Source organism: Triturus cristatus, chromosome 1_2, assembly GCF_964204655.1.
Source record: "Triturus cristatus chromosome 1_2, aTriCri1.1, whole genome shotgun sequence".
Taxonomy (NCBI): Eukaryota; Metazoa; Chordata; class Amphibia; order Caudata; family Salamandridae; genus Triturus; species Triturus cristatus.
In genome coordinates this window covers 453,399,141-453,424,554 of record NC_140580.1, presented here as the reverse complement: position 1 = coordinate 453,424,554, position 25,414 = coordinate 453,399,141, and the positions used below count along the sequence as shown (strand labels likewise).

Sequence of the window (25,414 nt, the reverse complement as noted above, 5' to 3'; positions counted from 1 at the left end):
AAAGTACACACAAAGTTCCTTTTCTCCTTTCCTTGGCAATAAGTAACTACTGCAGGCCAACCCCAAACAGCAAACAGCACAGGGGCAGTATCCTCCTTCAGCTTTCGTGGTTTCTTTCCTTGGCAAAAGTTTGTCTTGATTCCCTGAAGTGATCTAAAGTTCTGGGGTCTGTGTCCCAATATTTATACCACAAAATATTTTGTTCTCTGAAGGCAGACAGTGTCTGTACCCAGCCAAACCCAGTTCTGTCCTCCCTGGTGCAGCTTCCTGGCAGGAGGTGGAGATAGCATTGTTGAAAGCAGACCTGGCCCAGGTAGCTGCAAAGAAATCCTCCCCTACTCTCTATTCTATGTAGGCTCAGGCATTTGAAAAGAAATCTCCTCCTCCTACTCTCTATACAACCCAGGTCCTATTCAGCCCAGCCCTGACACATCAGACTGCTGGAGCCAAATCCCTCTCCAGCCCCCTGTCACTCACAAACCAGACATGGAATACACAAACCTAGCAGAGGCATACTGGATAGTTGGGCAAGAAAATACCTACTTTCTAAAAGTGGTATTTTCAAACACAGAATTTAAAGATCACCCACACTAAAAGATGTGTTTTAACATTCTGAGTTCAGGCATACCAAACTTTATTTTCCTATCTTGTTCCTAGGGTCAGTTAGGATTATAAGATGTTATAATCAAACTGCCCATTCTGCCCTATGGGAACAGATAGCCTTGCAATAGTGAAAAACGAAATTGGCTGTAATTCACTATCAGGACATGTCACACACATTAGGGCATGTCCTACCTTTCACATACAATGCACCCTGCCCATAGGTGTACCTTGGGTCTACCTAAGGGGTGGCTAACATGTAGAAAAGGGAAGGTGTAGGACTGGCAAGTGGGTGCACTTGCCAAGTCAACATGACAGTTCCAGGTTGCACACAGGCTCTGCAATGGCAGGCCTGAGTCACATTTTAGAGGCTGCTTCTGTGGGTGGTATAATCGGTGTTGCAAGCCCACCAGCAACATTTGAATTACAGGCCCAGGGCACTCATGGTGTACTGGACTAGGGTCTGACAAGTAAATCAAATAAGCTAATCATGGAGTCACTAATCCCTTACAACAATTTACAATAGAGAGCACTTGCACTTTGGCCCTGAACAGCAGTGGCGCAGTGCCCAAAGCAACTAGACCAGCAAAATGATAGCACAAACATTGGAGGCAACAGTGTAAAAATGTAACGGAGACCCACGCCATTGATGCCAGGTCTAACAGAGGCCTTCCTTACGAGATAGGAATCGGCCCCAAAGGAGGGTGCCACAACTCCTCACCCAGCCTCTAAGCAACTCAGCCCCACTCCACACCCAAACCACAGAGCCAGTACATTTAAATAAAATAATAATAACGCTGTTATTTTAATTTTGTTTTTCCGTTTTTAATTGCTCACTCAGTGAGCAGTGGGGCGATGCTCCCCTGCCTTAGCGTCCAGGTCATCAGAACATTTCAGAGCAGCGAATAAGTCTCCTCAAGCATTTACGAAAAGTTTTCTACATGAAAATTATAAAATATGCCTAACATTCATAGCTGTATCGTTCAAATATCCTTTGATGTAATCGCTCTGAGGTTCATCTCCTTCCGCGAATTGAGAGTCGTTTTTAGGTTCGAAAGGAGACAAAAGAAGACATTGGTTCTTAGTTGACAGGTAAAACAAGTTTAAACTTTATAAACATAGACGTGTGGTGCGTTAATAGAAAGAGGTTACGACTTATTGTTTCTGAAGGCACAGCATGCTCGTATTGCGGAACAGGTCAGTGGTTGCACTTACATTTGACTTGCATTCCTAAAATGTTTTAAGGCCCCCAACTGAGAACTTTTTTTAAAGTGAACGCCTGTGCCCCAGGGAACCTTGAGGTTGTGTCTGTCTTATGTCAAACTTGTTGTGCAAGAGTGAGCATACATTGCAAATGTGCTTCATTGTTCATTAATTGGGAAGCATGCGTTTGAGGCATATGTGCTATAGATACACATGCTTTGCATACTCCTGCCATCTAGTGTTGGGTCCAGATGTTTGCAAGTTGTTTTTGTTCGAATAAGTATTTTCCAGTCATGAGGTAAGATGACACTTCCTTTCCGTGATAATGCGCATGGGCATTGACTCCATTGTTAGATTGTTTTCTCTCCGTCATTGGGTTTGGAAGTGGTTTACGGCACTTTGGTTCGAAACCATTCTTCGGTATCCCCTCCGTGCGCAACCCACTGTACCCTTGTCGGTATTGTTTCGTACGCATTCCATCAATCTTCGCATGTCGAAAAAATAGAAGACTTCCCATCTTTGATCGAGAAGACGTTGATGGCGGCCTTAGGGCCTAGCCATGTCAGTTAACTTTCACTCCGTTACAAATCATCGAGTCCTCTGCTGATGGAACGGGCTCAGTTTCAATTCTGTCCTCGTTGCCACTCCAAGTATCTGTGCACCGACCTGCATAAAGTCTGCAACTTGTGCCTCTCAGCGGAGCACAAAAAAAAAGATTGCAACACTTTTCGATCGTTCAGATCGAAAAAGATTTTGCGGGACCACCGGGCTTGATGAAGGCACATGCAGCAGCAGAACATTGAACACACCCCGGATATCTTCGGAGAAGATACTGAGCAGGAATAAATGGAAGCGTCGGCAGCGAAACAGGAGGAGGCCTTCTCTATCCAAGAAATCAAATTGGAGATTGACCTAGAGTCTGAAGAACTTCCAGCTGAACAGGGTGCAATGAGTAACAAAGCCCCTTTGCGCACCAAAATTGTTTCCACCAAACAAAAAGGTTCTGGGCTACCACTGCCTTCTGGCGAAGGTCAAAAGACACACAATTGATGGACGGAATGCAGAACAAATCAAAACATTCACCCCAGTCAAAAGGTCTGGGTTAAATCCATCATTCTTTTGCTCACCATGCCACCCCAGTTTAGACCTGGCCATTTGCAAATCAGTCTTGACCCTGTGCCTCATGGGAACAGTCCAGCCCGAACTGCCAAGCCAGGTCCTCCCTGGACCAGAAACAAGCATCCTAGGACCGGTTTCAGGGTTTCACCCATCTTCAACCAGGATAGCTTGATTCCAGTGGCACAGTGAGCCCAGGACCCACGTCTGGGCATACCTGGCACACTTAGGGCGAGAAAGCAAAAGACACACAATTGATGGACGGAATGCAGAACAAATCAAAACAATCACCCCCAGTCAAAAGATGTGGGTTAAATCCATCATTCTTTTGCTCACCATGCCACCCCAGTTTAGACCTGGCCATATTCAAATCAGTCTTGACAATGTGCCTCATGGGAACAGTCCAGCCCGAACTGCCAGGTCCTCCGTGGACCAGAAACAAGCATCCTGGGACCTATTTCCGGGTTTCACCTCTCTTCAGCCAGGATAGCTTGATTCCAGTGGCACAGTGAGCCCAGGACCCACGTCTGGACATACCTTGCGCACTTAGGGCCAGAAAGCAAAAGACACACAATTGATGGACGGAATGCAGAACAAATCAAAACATTCACCCCCAGTCAAAAGATCTGGGTTAAATCCATCATTCTTTTGCTCACCATGCCACCCCAGTTTAGACCAGCATTCTAGAAAACATGCATGGTTCAGAAATTCTGGGTTTAAACCTGAGGTTCAACAGTATACTCTCAATGCTCCCTTTGACAAACAAATCCTTTTTGGACCTCAAGTGGATGAGGCACTCAAGAAAATGAAACAAGACACAGAGGTAACAAACTAATGTAGGACAAGCAGTGCTAAAAACACTTTTTCAAACAACTGCAACACCCACTGGTTAACCACCGCTTTGGGAAAATAGTGCTATACAATCTATCAAAGCATGTGTATCTGCAGCACACATGCCTCGAATGGATGTTACTTACTCTGTAAGCATCTGTTCTTAACATGTAGCGCTGTAGATTCACATGCTCCCTCCCTCCTCCCTGGACACCTGTGGTTGTTGCGGTTCTTATTATTCACATTACATATGCATGGACATCTCTGTACTACACTTACTTACGCCATTCTCACCCTCTCGGGGGAAAACAATCTAACAATGGAGTTGATGCCCATGCGGATTATCACTAAAATGAGTTACCTTACCTCGTGACTGGAAAAGACTTCTTCGAACAAAAACACCTTGCAAACATCCGGACCCAACACTAGATGGCAGGAGTAAGCAAAGCATGTGAATCTACAGCTCTACATGCCAAGAACAGATGCTTACAGGGTAAATAACATAATTATTTTGCTGTTTTAATTCTTTCTGCAAAACTAAAACATTTTTAAATATTTGTTGCAAAACGTATTGTTTTGCTAACAATAACAACTGTGTATAATATATTACCTCATCTAATGGTATCATAGTCCTGGTTAATTTAATACAATACAATACTGATGACAAACGTGTAAATTATATATTCATTTTTACAGCTAAAAGTTACATCTACAGTAAGTTTATCACTCAGTCGTTCACAGACAAAAAAGCTGAGCTTTTCTCTGAGACTATCCTAAATGTCAAATTTGACACTGAAAACGTCACACCATATTTCGAAGCTAAGATCAGCCCAAATAGCCATTCTCAAACTCTGCCATCATTTAAGGTGGCAGACCCAGACAACGTTTTAAATTCTAATACAAATTAAACCATGTTCATTCATTGATGACCCATTATCTGAAAACTGGATGAAATAGCGTTCCCCTTCATTGGCCCTGTTCATTGAGTGTGTCATTGGCCTGGGCAGTTTTTCCATCCTCTCTACAAACTAGGCAGATCTCCCCTCTTCTACATTGCTGTTTTTGAAAAAGGCAATCTAGCCAATGATGGTTAATGATGTGGCTCCTTGTCAATTTTTGAATGTGGCGGGCCGGAAATCCATATACCAAATTGCATTGAGTGAGTGAGCATAGCAAACGGGCTGGTACCTCCCCCTGTCTCAAATGTAATTCAGGGATGTTTTTTCCAATGCAGCATTTTAAAAAGTGGGCATTACAGTGAATTTCCAGCACAATTTTCCTATGGAATAGATGAATAAGCAACTGTTTTTACGGATCTATTTGAAGGGACCCTCATAAAATATTTTAGGTATATTGCCTGTTTGCAAAGCGAGGCTGACCCTCTCCAGACATAAGGGTACCACACAGGAGGGCTTAGAGTATTTTCAACCATCTGCCACAATTTACTGAGAAGATGCAAGACACATGTGAAATTTAACCATATTGGCCAATGTGCTGTAATTGACTCACAGGTGTTTTGTAAGCATCGTTGATTGATCAAAGGTACCTTTTGCATCCATCAAATAGAATAGATGACATTGTCCATCTACAACAGAGTTTTCAATTCCTAGCCAGTGAGTGATTACTATTCCGATCACATCAGCCTTTATTTTTTCAATCAATGAGATCGAGTTTTGCCCATTACATCTCAGTGGCTCTAATTGATTAGAAGAGTGTTTCATCTTTTAATAGTATTTTGTAAGTTTGATTTGACACACCCGGAGTTGTTGGTCACTGTGTAGTCAATTTTGGGATACAGGGCCCTTCCAATATGGTGGCTGTCTATGTACGGCCCCCTTCCATCTTTCAAAAGGCCTTGCCATTATGAACTCCACATTCTACGGCGTCTATCCCTTGAGTATGTAGGTTTCTATTGCAACATGGCTTCTGACCCGTGGGGTCTAGACTTTCACACTTTTTGGGGCATTCACGCCTCTCTTTATTTATAAATTGAAGATGTGCTCTCTCATCTAAATGTTCGGATTTATACAGAAGAGGCTTTATTGCTGATGGTGAGTTTCTCACTCCATGTTTAACATTTATTGAGGATTTCACAGAGTCCCCTTGTCTTCATAAGACATATTGATTATTATTTTTAGGGTGTTCTGTCTAACTGAACGACACTCTGGCCACATTTTCAATTTGTGGTGAGTCTTACTTTGCAAATAGGGACACTTTAAGATTATGTTTGGCGTTATATTCAGATCTTGATAGCTTTTGTCTTCACAGCATTTCATCTTAGTGATTGTTCGATACTTCTTTGATATAGAATTGGCATAAATCTTAATGTAAGAATGTTTTTTATATTAATATTCTTATTTTATTGTTACGCACTGATTGCTAGGGTTTATGTAATCTCTTGATCTTGGTCTACGTTATTTGGGATCTGACTTGATATATGTCTTTCCTGGTCTCCTCTTTATTCACTTTACAGTATTTCTAGTGCAAGGGGTGCACTTTATCATTGTTTTATTTGTTCTTCTTTTTGTTTATCGCCTCTGGTCACTTTTCCTCACATGCTTCTATGTGTTGCACAACAATCATGATAAGGTTTTCTCTGTACAGGTGTATGATTATTGATAAATTTGTTCTATTTATTCTGTTTGATATTTATATACGGTACCTTTGGGGTCCTATGTCAAACTTTCCCCTACACCTGTCTGTCTTGTCCTGAAGATGGTCTTGCAGATTCATTTCAACATTTCATCTGCAATAAGTCCACCTCTCTTCTTTTGCAACTTGATCTCTTAACCCATGGACTGTTGACTCTGCAGTGAAGATCGATACTATTCAATTATGAGAGTGGACTTTTTATACGTTGGCCCATGTTTCTTAGATAATCTAAAAAGTATTGAAAGTTATGATGCAGTGTTGATGTATTTTTGGAAACTGTTACTTCCATACCCCAGGGGACCTATGCACTTTTGGATACATGGTTTGTTTACCATTCAAATATATATACACCTGTTCTCCTTATTCATTAATTTAATTTTCTTCCACTTAGATATGTATATCCATTAGTAATCACCCCTTAATTAATAATAAATCAATAATTAATTGTTAATTAATATCACTTAATTAACTTCCCATCCTATACCAGTGCAAACACAGCAGACTGCACCTAAACTTTAACTAAAATATATGATTATTACACAATCTACATAATTAATAGTCTATTCAATAATTAACAATAAATTAAAAGTTAATTGTTAATCAGTCCCTAAATCATTTCCCACCGTGTACCCCTGCAAACATAGCAACCCACACCTAAAATATAAGTAAATGTAATCAGTATTACATTATATACATAATTAATATCAAAAACTAAGTTAAAAAATCAATAATTAATGAATAATTAATTATTACTTAATTAACTTCCCACCCTACCCTTCCAAGACCACATCTCGAAATGAAAGATATTGACACAGTTATTGGTGCACCTATCAAGGAAAATGAAACCTGTGACGGCATTCGAGGAGCAGAGAATACAAGTAAGACGTTCATGACATTCTGAGCTGTCGATAGCAAAAAAGGGAAAACATCAAACACAGCCTTTCCAGAATATGGAGTGGGCTTTCGTTGAAGCTGACACTGACCTCCTCTCTGCCATGCTGCCACAAAACATACTTATTTAAAACCTTCCTCTCCCTGAATGGGCAATGCTCTCTTACATCAGTATATATGTGCGTCCGCACTTCTACATACTGTTACACATACCACCTGTTGTTCAATATAAATGAACTAAATGACATTTGTAAAGCACGACTGTTACCCACAGGTCGTCCTGGTGCTAGCAGATTCCCAAGCAACGACAGAGTTTTCAGCGCCTCGCCTACTAAGGCATTTGAAACGATTAGGTTTCCATCTTTTTCCTGAAAGTGCTACAATTGGAAGTGATATAGGGAGGTAGCTTCGAAATTTAGGTATTAGGAATGAACAAGAGGATAGCTTGATGTTGGGGACCACCGACTATTTAAAGAGCAGAACACCTCCGATGACAAGTTGGAAGACGGCATGAGAATTTCTTCCTTATTAAAAAGTAGGCTTGTGGTATGGACTGCTTCAATGGTAAAGCAGAGGGCCATGAAGAGGAAGCATTTCGATCATTTTGGGTGAGATCAGTGGTAAAATGCCACATGATATAAATGAAACACTACTAAGTAGACATCTTCTCAATAACTTAATTTAACAATGTGGTGGGTGGAAGGTCGAAATAGCAAGATTTGATGAAGAGATGCCTCCATTTAAAACGGTAAGAATGCCCTGACCATATGGGCTTCAACTCTTTAGAATCAGTGAGAATCGAATTAGAGTAATCTGCAAACCCATTTTATTACTCAATCTCTGAGTTTACAGCATTTTAACTTAAATAAACATTAATTATTAACTGTTAATCCCAGGTTCATTTTGGCCTCAGTGTTCCGATTGGCTGAGTTGTACCCTTTCACTACTGACTTTAGTGGCCTCAAGCGAATTTGCTATCTTCAACCACTTCTATACTGAAATGCACATCGACTTTACTGGTGTGTGTGTATAGTGGTAAGTTAGAGACCGCATAGTGGAATCATTCATTTATGTTGCTTGCCACTTGCATTATCCATTGCAAAGCACCATGCCAGCCGGGCTTCCCTTCCAAGATCATTAGTGCCCGAATCCACCGCACATTGAGAGCCTCATTCAGTGGCTTCATCAACAATGCAAATTTTGGCAAAACCAATACCTACCTCTGCCTTTCAGAAGAAAGCCTTTGTATTTTCAGTGCTTATTTATTATTTCTTAGGAGCCTTTTATTCTTATGTCTGGCATGCCTTTTATTTCAAGCATGTGGGTTTTTGTGGCATTTATTGGAAACTGTTCTGCAGAGCTATTTGATAGTGAGGGCGGAGACTCACATATGTTTCTCTTTCACATAGTCGAGCCCAAAAAGCTTTATTGCATACTCCATATTCTGGAAAAAATTAGGTCGGGGGTCTGTACTATGGTTCAAGATTTTCCATAAAGCCTTATGACATGGCTGAGAGGTAGAAGCTACTGTATCATAGAAGGCGAATGGGACAACATCTCCCTGAGATAATCGTCATCACAATTCCCTGTAACAGGCCCAGAGCACCTTGGTGACTCCCTTCTTTCTACCCAGACATCAACCCACTTATTGACAGTAAAGTTCGATCATTGGAAACGTGTAACTCATCACTCTGCTTAAAGAGAAGAGAAAAATCTAGTATTGAGCTGTGTACAGAAGAACGTAAATGAAGGTAATGTGTTATTGGGCTATGGCACCATGTTCACTACTGCGAATCCATAGGCGGAGCAACTGTAACTATGCATCGGGGGACAGGGGAGGACCAACGTAGCTGGCAGGGTTGACTGAATTATGAATCGAGAAAACGCAGTAAGCAAAGGAAAGGTGGGCAGCTAGAAATTGCTTTTCGATAAAATCTGTAAATTATGCAGCACATGATGGATCATGTGGCAAATAAGGCAAATCCATAACTATGCGGTAAACGCCACGGCCACATACATCGGTGGCCCTGTCCTTATGTCTCATTGCAGCAAACTACAAAGGCATCACTGCTGAGGCAAAGGCAGCTAGAACTGCAGTTGCTCATTGACCTCCATTACGTGTTGACGCTAAAGCCTCCTTTGCAGCCATTTTATTCCTAAACGTCACCGCCTGTTGCGTGAGGAAGGTTGACAGCGCGTGCATTGTGCTAGAACCGAATGGCACTGACTTCCATCGATGCAGGAGACATATTCTGCTCCGTCTCTTCCAGAAATGGAAGAGAAGAGATTTATTCTAGATGGACTGCGCTGAAAAGGATGGGGTCTGGGATTAATTTCAGGAAGCACTTGGTTGAACAGCTAACAGTCCGCCTGCAGAGCAGCTGACAGATAAGAAGCTATAGGCAAACAAGGCGAGCACGCGTCTGCCTCGTAGTGCCATGGAAACACAAACGGTAGCTAGAGGTCGTAACAGGTGGAAGCGAGCAGTCTTTGTGATGCTAAGCAGGCAAATGGATTAGAATCACCGGTGGCCAAACCTGTCTGATAGCGTTAATGTGTGTGCGTGAGTGAGTGACAGTCTGCGTGCTCCTGCAGGCAGCAAGGCGTTAGAGAGTAGAATTGCATTCTTTATCGCCTACATATTTCTAATGGAGTTTGGACTTGAGATTCAACCTCGGGGACACACCTGTGTCGCAAACTAGATGTGCTGCTGTGCTTGAATGGTACACGGTAAACAAGAGCAAGGGGTTCTTACTAATTCTAGCTTTGAAGTGATTCCTGCAGATTTGGTGCTGTTGCAGAAACAACTGATCCATACCGATTTAACAAACACTGGGTAAAATGTAAATATAATCGGTAAATTCACAATTATTTCTTTTGAAACTTTTACAATTTAGGAGATGATAAAATCCTATGCACCTAGCAGGTAAGGAACAGACAGGGGTCGCACCCGAGGTCTCAAACAAACCCTTTGAGTCTCTAGTGGTCCGTTTGTGACCATGGGTCGCACAAATAGCCACATTGGCACATAGAAGACTGGTTTCTCAAAATACCTTGTTTGTTCTGTGATTGGCTACATCCCGTCCCTCCTAGGGCCCTTCAGGAAGTTCCTGTTGGCTGTATCAAGGGATGAGAAATACGTGTCCCACTGTATTTGCAACCACATCACACTAGAGAGGTCCACCCGGATCAGTAGGATACCTTTCATTAGTGAAGATGGGGCAGTGCCTCTGGGATCCAGTGGCACGAGGGCTCTCTGCACCCCAATCGTGGCAGCATTTTGGGACCCAGCAAGGGATCAGGCCACATTTCCCTTGCTTGCATCAAGTTCCATGGCACCTGCGCTATGCCACTGATCCTGGCAGCAGGCACATGAGCGCATGCCTTTCTATCCATGCACATGAAGCTCCTCAGCTTGCACTGAATCGTGGGGAGACGAGATCAATACTTTGTAGTGTAATTTCAGCTCATACACGATTCCAAAATGGCCTCCCAATCCCCTCTGTAAATACACTCTAGGAGTGTGGCGGAGCGAGGGGAAGGAATGGTGTCAAATAGGGTAGGAATGTGGAGAAGAGATGGTGGCACATGCCGGGACATTTTACAGCAGTAATTAAGGCACACTGAGCCGCACCCAAGGCACCTCACTGCTGCAAAAACTGTGCAACATCATGGTATATGCTGGCAGAACTAAGACACACTTAGCACCACCCGGATACCCAAGCATATACTGACAGAATCCAGGGCACTGTTATCACATAAATTACACAGTCACCATCTTTACTTGCATAGGGTTGGTATATTTCCCACTTTATTTATGCAATTGGAAGACTCCTCTTGTCGTGTTATTGTCAGGGTCAAAAGCCATATGAAATCACTACCTACAAGGCATTGCCTGCAAAGCCAGGGTGATGCACCTTCCTGTGATGTATTTACTGGTTGTAAAAATCTAATTGCAATTTCGGACCAGTACGATTGCCACCATTTTATGAACTGATATATGCACTAGTAGGTCAGTTTATAAAATTCCGATTTGGATTGGGTCGTAATCCTGCCTACTGCATGAATATTAATGAGGTAGGTTGTAAATTGAAACTCATTGTGATTTTGGGCCCATCATAGGGATGTTGACCTGCTAGGGTTCAGCAGATCCCCAAGTGTGTTATCAACGTGAAATAAAGTTAAAAAAAATTTAAGACTCTAAAAGGAAATGGGAATGTGTTTCATTTTTTTTTATTTTTTAGAAAAGTTTGCTTGAGCGTTGTCAGCGGTCCCCTGGACCATTGTTGACTCCCCAAAAACATATTTTTTTTCTTTAAGTTCACAAATCGTAATGGGTCCCTTTTTTTGAATGGATTACCACTCCAACTTGGGGAGTCTGTAACTTTTCATTTACAATTGCAAAACATTGATACATCTCTTACCGATTGAGTATTTGGAAGGGACGCCTACAACACACCCTTTCAAAGTATCAAATCGTTGTAGGGGAGCAGTCCCATTTTAGGAGTCAGCAAAAGATTGCTGACAGTAGTTAAATTGTAAAAAAAAGATAAGTATCTGGGCTCTCGTCAGGAGGCAGCTTGTCCCAGCCCATTTCTCCTGTTTGAGCCGCCTAAAACAGAACCAACTGCTAACCATGAAAGTGAGGAGAGGATGCGACCTAATGGCCAGAGCTGCAGACTTTGGAGGTGGGGAAACAGGTTTGAGTCTCTGCGTCGGCTTAACATTCTGTGATTCTAGGCAAATCACTTAACCTGCCTGTAAATTAATGTGTACTTCACAGTCCCAAAACATAATTTTGCTTTTGAGATCCTTATTAGATTAGCGAGCCACTGGACAAACATTGTGGTCCATTGTAGACTAGGATCACATGCAATGGTGTGGTTTTAAACTGGAAAGCAATTCAGGGACTAATCGTGCCCAGCTATTGAAGGTGGTAAACATTTTCAAAGTGAAAGTAGTCTGTGGTGGATCACTTTCATTGCTGGAAATGAGAAAAAAATTACACCAAAAACCCACAAATTGTGGGTGCACGTGTTTCGTCTGAAAAAGGACAATCACAAGGGACGGAGTCATGAGGAACTGTTCATTGACAGTCATCCTCTGTATTATTTTCTACAGACTCTAAGCCCACAAAAAACAGCAACTTTGGGTAAAGTGGTATAAAACAGTTCTTTCTTAATTGATTGTAATTTGACTGAATTTTAAGATAGGCTAGGCACTTAATGCATCCTTTTCAGAGATGTATACCACATGTTATAAACTGGTAAGTTAACTTAGGTGTTTACTACACTTGTTGCAGAGATCTGTTTAATAGTTTGTCCTATAGGTTTGAATCATTAAACAGCTCATATGATTGTTATGTCTATTGCGCAGAATCACATGTAATGCATAGGTCACAGATTTCTATCTTATGTAAGATAGCACAGTGGATTAATGCTTTGGTTGCGGAGATTCTTATCTAGCTTTCAGCACTTTCTCAAGAGACTGTTGCCTCCCACAGAACATCATCTTGAGCCACAGTTTACAAACTTTACTTAAATTTTGGCGGGCATTAAAAAGTGCCACACTCAGTCCAAATGTTTTTAACATAGCTCAACCAGAGAATCTTATATCTGGGCCCACTTTGCTTTCCCTTGGTTACACATACAAACAGCTTTCTTTACACTGCCTTTGCTTCATACAGCCACACATAATACATTTGCTTTTTTGACATGATATTACTTTAGAAATATGCTGTGCATAATATTTGTTATTACTCTCCCTTTGAGCCTATTTAGGCTTGTCTCTCTTCTAATGCTTGACAAAGAACTCTTTCGCCAAATTGGTAGGATGTGCAGTAGAATAAACACCTAACACCATGGTGCAGACCCATAACTAAATAGAAGTAAATATATGTCTAGAATTACTGCCAGAAACATACATCACCAAGGTTCCATCCATTTCTGAAATATATATCAGAAACTCTTAAAGGCGGCTTCATGTTATGGACTTAAGCTTAGTTGTACCCACAAACTCTGTCCTCACACCCTGCATTCCCCGGGTAAATGTAAGCTCTACAATTCTTATTGTGAAGATTCCATTTGGAGTGTGGATTCACTGCAGTCCTGAGATCTCTTGGGATATACAGTAATCAGGTAGTATTGGCACTGATGTTCAGTCCATCTGGATGCAATGACTGTAGACAGCACATCCAGGCGTTTTCTCTGGAGTCCAGTAGCTCTTGCTTTAAGACATGTTCCACAGGGAAAATCGTCAAACCTGATAGTAGATGGTCCACAAGGTTACAATGATTGGCTAGAGGCTGGTCAAGTTTATTATTAATTATTGCTGCTTTGTGGTTCCTGAATTGTGTACAGAGACCATTCACTGTTTAGCCTACATATTGTTTTAAGCACTTTGGCACCAAATTACATGAATAATGAATGATGAGCGACATGTAAGTTGCTGTCTTATTCCATAGGTTTTTCTTGTAACAGAACTTGTTACTGATGAGGTTTGTAAAAGGTATTCAAATGCAATGCACCTTTTACAATCACAGCAATGCCCCCTGTATTTAATGCAGCTTTTTTGAGTTCAGCTCTCACAATAAGTGATCATAAAATGTAAGCTTTGCAATTTGGAATGACTGGTGATTCTGGAAAAAAAACATTTGACATTTTTTGCTGTTGGTATTCCAAATAAGTTCTTCAATGGGTAATTGCAAGGACTTGTCAATTTGTTGCCTTATGATATGCAGAGGACAACCTGAAATTTGAAATAATCTAGCAAGCTCCTGTCCGATGTGTTTTTTACAAGTGTCCTCATGGCTGCATATGAGTCTTATTCTGGGTGCTTGGCTGTAAGTGATGCTGAGTTTAGTGTGGTGTGGAAGACATGAAGTCCGGTTTACATGCAAATGAGCATCTGGGCTTCTGGTACAGATCAGATAAAAAATGTTGTTCATAAGCGATGAGTATCACATCCAGAAAAGGGATACGATGCTTCTGTTTAGTATGGCTGCTGGTCAATTTGAGAGTAGGATGGCTACAGATGATATAATATTGAATTTATTCCAGTATTCCACTTCGTTCATTCTATACTATAAATATGTCCTCAATGTATGTTAGCCATACCAGTGGTTTGATGCTAGTAGTTGCTAAGTAGATTTTCGCATAGTATGGAGCCATCCATTTGCCCATGGAAGTCCCTTCTATTTGCTGTTAGTGTTTACCATTGAAGGTAAAAATATTTATTTTAAGGATAACTCTTGTAATGCTGGTAAGCACTTTGCGTGATGGCTATTTCACAGTTCTTTTATTAAGAGCTTCAGATAATGTCATATGACAATCCTCATGTGGTATGTTGGTATATAATCAGTGCTTAATTTGAGCTTGTGGTTTCCGGTGCTCTGCACCAGCACTTAATTGTGCTTGTGACAGTCTGCCACAAGGTGGAGCTGTCTGGCTAGTTTAGAGATGACCACAACAACAGTTAATTATTAATTCAATATACATTACAAATTACTATCACCTGCTGCCCAAGCCAGTCTTATAGATTTGGGGGCCTGAAATAGTCCAAATTGTCACACTTGTAAAGAGTGTGATTGTTAGTTGTGTTGTTACTATCATAGGCAGCATGGCAGGGGTGATGTGTGGTGCCATCTACAGTGGTCCTGAATTTTCAGAACAGGAGGTCAGCCATTTAGCCCTTGGAGTCACTCTGATAGTCCTGGGATCAAGCAGCAAGGCAGGCCTCCAGCAGCATGGCAGTCCTCCGAGGGTACAAGGCAAGCTTCAAGCAGCAGGACAGTCCTCTGGTAGCAGCAGGACAGTTCTTTGAGATACAAAGCAGGCCTCAAGAAGCAGGACAATCCTCTGAAGTACAAGGCAGTGTTTCAAGGGGTTGTCCTCAGGGCCAGGAGTGAACTGAAGAGTTGGTCTGAGGGGTCAATATTTATACCTGGTACTAGCCTTTGAAGTGGGAGAAAAATCTAGGCCTTCAACATCTATTTTCTGGATTTCTTCTTGTTCAGGCTTCAAGAAGTTTAGGGTGGCAAAAGAGGGGTGTGAAGCTCTTTGTGAGTGTGCTGGAGGCAGCTCCTTTTAAATGTAATTGGGGCAGGGAACAGCTCTGCCAGCGCACCCTGGCAGGATGGTTCATCCTGCCAACACCTAGCCCCCTTTGTCTCACTGTCTGGGAGGAATACACAAAGGCCAACTGTAATGCTATGCAATTCACAGCCATGCGTCCCAGGACACAGCTGCAGGCAAAAAATGGGTAGGACAAGAACATGCCAACTTTCTAGAATGGCATTTTCAGAATTGTGACTTAAAATCTGACTTTACAGTTAAAGAGGGTTTAAATGACAGTTTTTTTAAACAAACATGCCATTTCAACCTGTTGCCAATCAAACGTAAGCACTTAATAAATGTAATAAGGTAACCCAGTGTTATCCTATGAGAGAGGTAGACCTCACCATAATCAAACATTAATTTAGTAGTTCTTCACTATCAGGAAATGTTAAATTTTAAAGTACATATTCAACTTTTAAAATATAATGCACTCTACCCTATGTGCTGTTTAGGGCCTACCTCAGGGTTGCATATGTATTAAAAAGGGAGGTTTAGGCAAGGCAAAATTTGTATTTTGCCTGATCGAATTGACAGTTAAAAGTTGCACAAAGGCTGCCATGGCAGACCTGAGAGATGTTTTAAAGGGCTACTTAAGTGGGTGGCACAATAAATGTTTCAGGCCAACTAGCAGCATTTAATTTACAGGCCTTGGATACATGTAGTGTCACTTTACTAGAGACAAACAAGTAAATTAAATATGGCAATGGGTATAAGCCAATTTAATTATGTTCAAATGAGTGAGCTCAAGCACTTTAGCTCTAGTTTGCAGTGGTAAAGTGCACAGAGTCCTTAGACCAACAAAAAAATGTCGGAAAACTAGAAGGGAGAGGGCAAAGAGTTTGGCGGAAGGCCACCCCAGAGCTTTCAGGTCTGACACTGGACCATGGGTGCAAGCTGTGGGAAGGATCTTCACAACTCTCACTTTGGTCCACAGCAGATGTTGTGTTTCTGATACATTAGCTCCAACTCCCTCAGTCTGCAGGGTCAGGGGAGAAATTGCACATAGGCTGGTTTATAAGGGTTTAGCAGAGAGCCGAACAGAGTATCACCCAGTGGTTGACAACACAATACTGCAGTGATTAAATGGAGGTTGTTATCAACAGCAAGCCGATGTTCCTAAAAGAATGTTGCATCCATTTTCAGTTCAGTCATTTGTAGCTTAATGTTAATGATTGTCACTCATGCACCCCAGCATATTTGAAAGCTCAAGGTTGCATGGGCTGTAAACCTTGGCAAGCACAAATACCATAATGCACTAGAGCTACCAACTTTCAGTGCCTAGCATCAAAATCTACGTTATGCCCTAGTTTGCTGGGCAAACCCTGTAATCTGAGGTAATTGCTGCACTCTATGAACTCTCATTACTGTAGTACAGAATTTTACAGAGTTCAATAATTATCCCATTTTCCACATCCTGCCTTCCCACCTCACATCTCCCCTTCCCGCATTCATCTTGAGGGCCTAAGAGGACATTCTTGGGATAAATATCAAACATACAGCTTTGACAGTGTGGAGAAAGCATTGATGTGTGAAGTGTCTTGTGACCTGTGAGGGGAATTCCAAGGCACACAGAATGCTTCAATAGAATAATGACGCTTTACTAAATTTGAATATATCTTCCTCTTTCTCTCTGTTGATTAGTGTAGCAGCATCATGAGAAGTCAGACAGGAACACGAAAAGTGTAGTAATATCCTCGTGGGAAGTGTGACCTAGTCCTAGGACACCCCTGCGCCGCACGGCCACCAGCTGCTGCGTGTGCCTCCCCCTCCATTGTGCCTCGCTGCCCGACTGCCGCCTCGTGACCACGCCCCCTCCTTCGAGCGGCGTGGTCCGTGTTCAGCGCTCCTCTCCCTGTGCCCCTGGTGTTGTTTTACTGTATGGTAATTGTAATTGTGGAATTGTAATTGTATTTGTCAGATTTGTTGTATTCCGCCGTATTGCCCGTTTTTTCCCGCCTGTTGTCGCCCTCCGTCTTCCCTCCCCGCTCCCCGCCACCACCGCTGACCCCGCCCCTTTCTTCCTTCTGTTCCCTCCCCACTCCCGCCTCCCAGCTGCTCCGCCCACCCGCGCACTTGGCCATATATGGCGACCGTGCGACGCAGGTGAGTGTGACCTAGTCCTAGGACACCCCTGCGCCGCACGGCCACCAGCTGCTGCGTGTGCCTCCCCCTCCATTGTGCCTCGCTGCCCGACTGCCGCCTCGTGACCACGCCCCCTCCTTCGAGCGGCGTGGTCCGTGTTCAGCGCTCCTCTCCCTGTGCCCCTGGTGTTGTTTTACTGTATGGTAATTGTAATTGTGGAATTGTAATTGTATTTGTCAGATTTGTTGTATTCCGCCGTATTGCCCGTTTTTTCCCGCCTGTTGTCGCCCTCCGTCTTCCCTCCCCGCTCCCCGCTTCCCGCCACCCCCGCTGACCCCGCCCCTTTCTTCCTTCTGTTCCCTCCCCGCTCCCGCCTCCCAGCTGCTCTGCCCACCCGCGCACTTCGCCATATATGGCGACTGTGCGAATGCGCAGCGGTCACGCGCAGCGGGCGCGCCGATTGTGCGCCGAAGGCGCGCCAAAGGCAAGCCCGTCTACGCCCGTCCGCGCCTGGACCGCGCCCAGTGCCAGGACCCCTGGCCCACGAGGACCCCGGCCAACCTGCCTGACGTACACCGCCGCCACCCTCATCGCACTCAACACCGGCCGATTCCCAGGTTGCCACCAAGCCACCCCGAGACGCACCTACGGACCCTTCAGTTGTCACGCCTGCAAGTTCACCTGCATCCGGACCTGCCCCACACCAGCACCCGCCATACCGAACACCAGCAGCAACCACCTCAAGTGCATCCTGCTCAACACCCGCTCCGTCCACAGACACGCCACCGAACTCTGGAACCTCCTAGACGCCACAGCCCCTGACGTTGCCTTCATCACGGAGACCTGGATGAACGCCTCCTCAGCGCCCGACATCGCCATCGCCATCCCAGAAGGCTACAAGATCACCCGGAGGGACCGCAACGCCAACCAGGTGGGAGGAGGCATCGCCATCATCCACAAGAACACCATCCGCATCACGACCAGCACCGACAACACCCCACCCTCCGCCGAACACCTGCATTTCCAGATCCACACCGACCCGAAGACCACCCTCAGAGGCACCCTGATCTACCGACCTCCGGGACCACGCACTCAATTCAGCGAGGACATCGCCGACTTCGTCAGCCCGCACGCCCTCCCCTCCGCTGACTACATCCTCCTGGGGGACTTCAACTTCCACCTGGAGAACAACAACGACTGCAACACCAGCACCCTGCTCGACAACCTCGCCAACCTTGGACTCAAGCAGCTGGTGTCCACCCCCACCCACCTCGCCGGACACACACTCGACGCCATCTTCTCATCCAGCAAAGACATCGCCTTCAGCCACGCCACAGAACTCCACTGGACGGACCACAGATGCATCCACTTCACCTTCAGAAGAACGACGATCCACCACCACCAGCAACAGGTTGCTCGAAGAAGCTGGAACAAGATCACAGCCGACCAGCTCGCCGCTTCCCTGAGCCAGCACCCTCCGGCCAGCTCAGCGAACCCCAGCCAGGCCGCCGACAACCTCTCGAAGTGGATCAGCAAATGCGCAGACGAACTCGCCCCTCTGAGGATCCCGCCCAGCAGACCCGGCAGTAAGAGAGCCCCTTGGTTCACCGACGAACTCAAGAGCTCCAAGAAGAACTGCCGAGCCCTCGAGAAAGCCTGGAGAAAGGAACCCACGCCGGACAACAGGACCACCCTCAAGTTCGCCACCCGGAAACACCACCAACTGATCCGCATCGCCAAGAAAATGGCCTTCAAGAACCGACTGGACAACAACGCTCACAACTGCAAGGAACTCTTCAACATCGTAAAAGAGCTCTCCAACCCCAACGCCGGAAACAACGACATCACCCCATCGCAAGACCTCTGCAACTCCCTCGCCTCCTACTTCCACAACAAGATCGCAGACATACACAACAGCTTCAGCACTCAACCGACGCACGCCACGACCACAGCTACGCCTCCCGCCACCACCCTCCGCGCCTGGACCCCGGTCAACACCGAAGACACCGTCCACATGATGAACTCCGTCCACTCCGGATCTCCGACCGACCCCTGCCCTCACCACGTCTTCAACAAAGCCGACGCTGTCATCGCACCCCACCTGCGAGACATCATCAACACATCCTTCAACACCGCCACCTTCCCCGAGAGCTGGAAGCACGCCGAACTCAGCGCTCTACTTAAGAAACCTACAGCAGACCCCCCCCGAACTCAAGAACTACCGCCCCATCTCTCTACTCCCGTTTCCAGCCAAAGTCATCGAGAAGACCGTCAACAAACAGCTGGCCACCTTCCTCGAGACGAATGGATCCCTCGACCCATCGCAGTCTGGATTCCGTGCCAACCACAGCACCGAGACCGCCCTCATCGCCGCCACTGACGACATCCGAGCCCTGATGGACAACGGAGAAACAGCGGCCCTCATCCTCCTAGACCTCTCCGCGGCTTTCGACACGGTCTGCCACCGCACCCTAGTGCAGCGCCTCAGCAACGTCGGAATCCAGGAGAAGGCACTGGATTGGATCGTCTCCTTCCTCAACGGAAGAACACAAAGAGTCCGCCTACCACCGTACAAGTCAGAGGCCACCGAAGTCATCTGCGGCGTCCCTCAAGGATCCTCACTGAGCCCGACTCTCTTCAACGTCTACATGAGTCCCCTCGCGGCCATCGCACGCCAACACAACCTCAACATAATCTCCTACGCCGACGACACCCAGCTGATCCTCTCCCTGACCAACGACCCCGCCGCCGCCAGAGCCAACCTGCACGAAGGGATGAGAGAGGTAGCCGAGTGGATGACGACGAGCCGCCTGAAACTGAACTCAGATAAGACGGAGGTCCTCATCCTGGGCTCCTCGCCCTCCGCCTGGGACGACTCCTGGTGGCCCCCCGCCCTGGGCACCGCACCCAAACCGACGGACCACGCTCGCAACCTGGGTTTCATCCTGGACTCCTCCCTCTCCATGACCAGGCAAGTCAACGCCGTCTCCCCGTCGTGCTTCAACATCCTGCGCATGCTTCGGAAGATCTTCTGGTGGATCCCCACAGAGACCAGGAAGACCGTCACCCAGGCCCTCGTCACCAGCCGACTGGACTACGGCAACGCACTCTACGCCGGAACCACCGCCAAGATCCAGAAGAGACTCCAGCGCATCCAGAACGCCTCAGCCAGACTCATCCTCGACATCCCACGACACAGCCACATCTCCGGACACCTAAGAGACCTGCACTGGCTCCCGGTCAACAAGAGAATCACCTTCCGCCTCCTTACCCACGCACACAAAGCTCTCCACGATCAAGGCCCGAGCTACCTCAACAACCGCATCAACTTCTACGCTCCCAAACGCCACCTCCGATCTGCCAGCCACGCCCTTGCCGCCGTCCCACGCATCCGCAGAGCCACTACAGGAGGAAGGTCCTTCTCCTACCTGGCCGCCAAGACCTGGAACTCCCTCCCGGCCGACCTGCGCCTGACCCAAGACCACCTCTCCTTCAGGAAGAAGCTCAAGACCTGGCTGTTCGAGCAGTAGCGACACCCCCCCCCCCCCCCCCCCAAGCGCCTTGAGACCCTACGGGTAGGTAGTGCGCTCTATAAATGTCTTGATTGATTGATTGATTGATTGATTGATTGATTGATTGATTGATTGATTGATTGATTGATTGATTGATTGATTGAAACACCTCAATATGTGTGGGAGAAAAAGAAAAAGGGAGATTTTCATGTCATGTTGTTACAACACTTGTTGTTTATGTGTATGTTCATTAGACAACACTGGTGTACCATGGATCATTATTCGACTCTATTCGATATTTTCTGCTGTGTTCATAACACATCGAGCATTAATAAAGGTAGGAGCAGAGTTACTAGCAAACTGCGGCTGCACTGCATTGCGTGAGAGGGCGACAACCGAGTTTCTCCATATATCACTGCTACTCTCTTTCCAAGCACAGGTGCACTTTCAGTTCCTCAGATACTGGTGCACTTTCAGTCTTCCTAGTGGCATGCTTTAAGGAGCAGTGGGGTAGCTGGGGTGGGGGAGGAGGTCCTCATGCAGCACTGTTTTTAGGGGCGGCAGAGGAGAGCAAGTTGTGTTTGTCGATTACCATCCCCCGAAACAAAACAAGTCGACTGCCACCCCCCTACTCTCTTCTTACCAGCACACAGCAGCAAACTTAGGGTCTACTGGCACCACTGTGAAGGAGGAATTACTTAACTGAAATAACTGAAACAAAACTAACCACAGCACAAAACATCGGGATTCTGGAATGCCAAATAAAGCAAACCGAAGTGAGGAGAACAAGTTTTAAGAACAGAGGCCAGCGACAAATTCCAACTTTCCATCGAAATGGATTGAACGGAATTGATGTATAGTAGGCTCAAGAATAGCACATACAAGTCAATGCAATGCCCCACCTATGGGTGTAGGATTGGGCATTTGGAATAGGTACCCAAGAATAGTAAATCAGTAGTTGGATTATGGTGGGGGTTCCATTTAAGAACCTTAAATTGTACATATGTACTTATTATACAGCAGAGCTATCCTTATAAAAATTCACAGGCCTAGCCTTCACATAGCAAACCCATTTCTCAGACTGCACGCACTGCTTTGGCCTTGGCCATCAGAGGTACCCCTTGCTCAGCCAATGTGGCTTGCCTTTTGCTGCCTGCTGGTTTGACCTAGAGGTCACTGGTTTGAATCCTGGTGAATCAGCTTAGTATTACAAGTGAAAAAAGCTGTATAATTTAACACTGGATCAAAAACTATTAGATTGTGCAGAATTTAAATATCCAGGCCTTGGAGAGTAGCGGTGTTTCAGGGTGTATAACTATACATGTTTCAGACAGATGCATATTTGTTTGGGTCAGGCAAGGGGACTTACATGAATATTGCAAGATAGACTGCGGCTTCTGAAAGGGCAACAGGGCAGACTTCGCTTTAGCCACATGTCAAGCTCGCCAGTTCCAGGCCATTAAATGAACAGGAGGGCTCTATCAGAGGCAGGCAAATGCTCATGTCTTGGGGAAAGTAAAAACAAGTTAAGGCTTTGGGCCTGGGCAGAGTAAGTTACAGGCTAAGTGCACTTTTAAGACCTAAAGCCTGACCTGTGTTTTAAAAGAATGTTTCTGAAAGACTTTATGACCCTAACCATTTATATAAAATAGTCAGTGGCATTTTTCTTTACAGTGGACCATTTATTGTAATGGTTTTGAAAGTCGACTGGAAGATTATAACCTTTCCTTTAGAATTGACACATAAAAACCGCACGAGGCCACTCATGTCTTCACTATGCTGGATGAAACTTACCAGCCGAAGTTTATGTTCAGCCCCTCTAAAGCACCCTAGCAAATCCAAATACATTCTTCACCTAGAGACTAGTGACCCCATGTGTCTCTTCTAAGGCCTCTATAGGCAAAACACAGTTTTATTCATACCACAGAGACATTTTTATGTTTTGTTGTGGCAGACTTTGGCATGTAAGGGGGGGAAGAATCCTGAGAAGTTTAATAATGTTGAAACATTTGGCAGTGTCGGCCAAAGCTCTCAACTTTGGAGCTGCAGAACCAGCTTCTAGTCTTGGTGTCAGCTAAACATCCTGTGATTTTGGGCAAGCGCTTAGTTTCCCCCTCCTGTTTTTTGTTGCAGATTTATATAGTGCGAACTCGACCTGAGGTAGTGGAGCGCTTTACATATGCACCACTTACCTTACACATGGTCACATTTATTTTCAGAACTGGGAGATTAAGTGACCTGCCCAGAATCACAGGATGCTGAGCCTACGTCGAGGCTCGAACCGGTTCCCCAACCCTAGAGGCGGCAGCTCTGGCCGTGAGGCTATATCCCCTCCTCTTACTAAACATAAAAATAAATGAACGCACAAAACAGCTTCATTGGTCAGGTTTTTATTATTGCAAGAATATGATAGCCATGTTTTCATCTTTACTTTACATGCTTGCAATAAAAAGAAAGAACCTTTGCACCAGCCTATCACAGGACGCTGAGCCGACGCCGAGGCTCAAACCCGGTTCCCCAGCTCCAAAGTCCGCAGATCTGACCGTAAGGCCACAACCTCTCCCCTTGAACAATGCATGGGCGGTACCTACACTAAATTCGAAATTCTATTTTGCCTGGCGCAGTAAAAATCCTCGCACTGTTCCCTCTGCAGATCGACATGAAAAATTGCAGAAAGGCAAACAAAATACAACCAACTGAGCGGGAGGCATGGCTGGGAGGAAGCACTAACACAACTGTAGCATTAGGAGGAGGTGGGAGGGAGAAATTCTATAGTTAAATCTAGAAAAAAAGAGTCCCCCAAGAACAGATAAAGAACCATAATGGAATGAGACAGTAATAAGTCCCTGCTCTGTCGGAGGAACAGAAAAGAGAAAGGAGGGACAAAGAGGCAGGACTGACCACTAGCAAGCAAGGATTTTTAAAGGACACTAACATAGACAAATGAAAAGCAATGTCAAGAAATGGGATGGACTTGATGCCCACAGACCAATTACAGTAGGTCTGGAAGAGACAGCTGCGCTGTTTAGCTTGACCTATAAAACTACAATGTATAATTTTGTAAGTAACAGATACACTTTGCTTCTTTGTTAAAGGGTTAGTTATGCTGTAATGTAGACAGGAGTTTGCAAAAAAAAAGTTTTGAAAGTAGATAGAAACATGCCTGATAAACTGTGTGATTTTAGATGTCTCTTATACATACTCATTGTTGCAAGTAACATATTACATCTTTAACTCCACCAGTGCCTAGAGACGAATTGGCCGTAAAGATGAGCTACCTAAATGGTGACCCTTTATGTCCTTACTTGACAAGTTCTGTCATAAAACTATTCAGCCAATAAACCACTGTTCATGTGAAGATTTAAATCGTACCCATTGAGAATATCTTTTCAGACTCTGATCACAGGTTTACTTACGTTCAGTTGTGTAGCAGCTATGATGCCACTAGGACAGTTTCTGCAGTGTTAGTCAAACTAGAAATTCTATGCTACCTAAAGAACAGACTACACAATAATCAATCTCTCCTTATTTGTAACTGTGCATCACCTTCTAAAGAGTAAAGGGTGAAAAGGAAATCTGCATTTCCTCAAGGACTCCGCTGTACTGTTTATACTCACCAGAAATGGTGTATGGGTTTTCAGCACTCCAGGTAAAATAACATTTTGCCAGCTGGAGTGCTCCCATTTAACCAAAACCCATATATTGGTCTTTTCAAGGAATAAGGAGAAGCTGCTAGGTAGCGCATAAGACTGTCTGTTCTACCCCGCTTTAAGGAATCTCCGATCTTCAACCCAAATATTTTACTCGTTTGGGGACAAGTGAAAGAGCCACCTTGGAGATATTTGTGTTTTAAATGTGTGTTAAAGTAGTTGCACTAGCAGACTTCTGGAACTTGTGAGTTGCAGTGCATGTATAAAGCTTTAACAAGTAACATTGCAAAATTGGCTAAAGATTTGCTGAGTAATTCAGCGCCTAACTCCCAGAACCAAGCTAGTGTAACTATTCTAGAATGGGTTTATATCCTCAACAGCCATCTTAAATATCTCTCGGTTTAAAAACGTGTTACTCTTCAGCTTCCCGTCACTGATGTATGTCTGTGAGGACACATGGACACGCACGGCATTTGCACATCGTCTACCTTTTCTATAGATAGTTAAAACTTCTTTAGTCAGTTGTTGCATGATTTCTGGTACATTAAAATTGCTGGGGTCTGTCTGCACATACAAAAATGCTCATTTACCAAATGGGGTTAACCTAATCTTCCCAACCCGCGGTCTATACCACACCTGCACATGCCATTCTTATAGGTACCAGGATACCCTTGTGGGTGATGGTGCACTTTACAAATACAAAATACAACTACTCACATACCATAGAGCGTAGACACACATACTACATTCAATTAACCAGTTC

At 44.8% G+C, this 25,414-nt stretch overlaps 1 protein-coding gene across 8 annotated transcripts in view; it reads left to right on the top strand.

Annotated features, from left to right (window-relative positions):
- BLNK (B cell linker) overlaps positions 1–25,414 on the top strand; it is a 684,101-nt gene that overhangs the window by 517,700 nt on the left and 140,987 nt on the right. The window lies entirely within an intron of this gene.